A 2,033-nucleotide genomic window follows, 5' to 3' on the forward strand; every position below is an offset into this window, starting at 1 on the left:
AAAAACAAAAACAAAACTAGTAGAGTAGTCACAATTTGGTGTAGAATGTTCGATGATTTTAAGAGGTTGGAGCCTTAATTGAGTATCTTTAAATGCAGTTTAATCCTCTGGTTGTTGTAAAATTAAAAATACCCTGCGTTCCCCTCTCTTGGTTTACTGCATAGTTTCTTTGCAGACATTCTGGCTCTAGGCCTGTGTTTGGGTTATTTTATGAGTCTACCTGTGTGTCCTAGATCCAGAAACATGCTTCCTGCCGGTACCTTCCAGGCTGCATGCCTTGCCTTTCCCTGGGGTTGCTTTGACACCGTCTGAGTCAGTGCCTTTCTGTGTCCTGGCATGGGTCTCCCTGGATGCTACACCCTCCCAGGCACCTCAAGGTGAATTTCTACTCCAGCGTCCACAGGAACCCATATTTCCATCTTTCTGTGCAAATGTGTGGCGTTTTAATAACTTTAGAAACAGCTTACTAAGTACCCACTACGAGCTAGATATTCCACTCAACACTAGACATCACGGTGTCATGTGTTCTGCCCGACAGCCTGGACAAGAGGTGGGCAGTTATCTTACCCCTTTTGAGATCAGGAACCTAAATTTTACCAGCGTTCAGTAACTTTCCCAAGGTTATACGGCTGAGAATTGGACGAGCCTGAACCAAAGAGCTCTATGATCCCAAAGCCCGCACTGTTAATCACCACGATGCCTCCGAGCAAACACTTTGCTTCCGTCCCTGGCTTTCTGCCAGGTCTAGTGGGGTCTAAGCCGTCTCGGACCCCGGCCCTGTTTGCGGCAGCATCCCGTGCTTCTGTGTGTGCACGCTCAGTTTCAGAGCTGTTTTCTCCTGTTCCACCATCCGTGTTCTTTCATTCAGGCCTTATTCGCACACGTGGTTCCCTCGGTTGTACCGCCTGCTTCCCCCTCCTCCGCCCGTGTTGTTCCCTCCTCACCCTAGGCGCCTGCTACAGACTCACCCATCACACGTAACGCTTCCTCTGCCGTCGTCTGCTAAGCTAGCTTCGTCGCTCTGCGCTCTCTTCTGTGGCTTCATGCGTCGTTTCATGTGGTTTCTTTCTGGTGTGGCTCTGTGACACTCTGAGTTCCTTATAGACCAGATCATGTTTCCTTCATCTCTGTTATCTCCAAGACCACCCCCAGTGCTGAGACCGTGGTACTTACTGGTGTGATAAATGCTTGCTCAAGTTATCCATGTGAACATTTCATGCCACTTTGCTCCCCCAGCCCTGGTTGACGCTAGTTCTTAATGTCACATCATCAGAATGTCATGGCATCTAAGAGTGTCTCTCTACTGCGTCTTCTCCACTGTCTTAAAAGTGATCAGCTCAGCATCTCATCACTTCTGGTATAGATGGTGAACATCTCATAGGCGACTTGCCTTCAGATCTTTTGTTGATACTATCTTCCTTGTGTACAGACCCTTGCCTCCGACTTCACCCTTCATCAAATTCCACGTGTCCTACTTTTCCATCAGTGTCTGCCTTGGCGCCCACCTTTGCCCTGTGCGTTCTTGGGAATACTTCTTGGTGATGCTTTTACCCTGTGGCATGATTTTACTGGCTTGGCCATGAGACCTTATTGTGTGTGGTCTCCTGTATTCCCAGCAAGATAGAAGGACCTTGAGAACCTTGAAACAGCTGTCTTTTGCCCCTTGGCATAGTTTGTTTTTCAGTGATGGTGACATGCCTTGTGTTAGTCCATCAGTAAGCTCCAGTAACTGTGTATTCAGCATCTGGAGTTAATAGAAGATCCGTTATTCTCATTCTCTCTCTCTCTCTCTCTCTCTCTCTCTCTCTCTCTCTCTCTCTCTCTCTCTCTCTCCTGGCCCCCCCCTTGCCATCCGTCCTTCTTCCTTCCTCTTTTGAAGTGTTGATCTCTGATCTTCAAATTACAGATTAGAAATAGAAATTTAAAAATAAATAAAAATTTTAATTTAAATAAAAATAATTAAAAGGAAGTAGTAAATAATACCCACCGGCAATACAAGGATAGCCATTGGTGGGCACGTGTGAGAAGGGTCC

This window comes from Neophocaena asiaeorientalis, unplaced genomic scaffold (genome assembly GCF_003031525.2).
Source record: "Neophocaena asiaeorientalis asiaeorientalis breed wild unplaced genomic scaffold, Neophocaena_asiaeorientalis_V1.1 scaffold69, whole genome shotgun sequence".
Taxonomy (NCBI): Eukaryota; Metazoa; Chordata; class Mammalia; order Artiodactyla; family Phocoenidae; genus Neophocaena; species Neophocaena asiaeorientalis.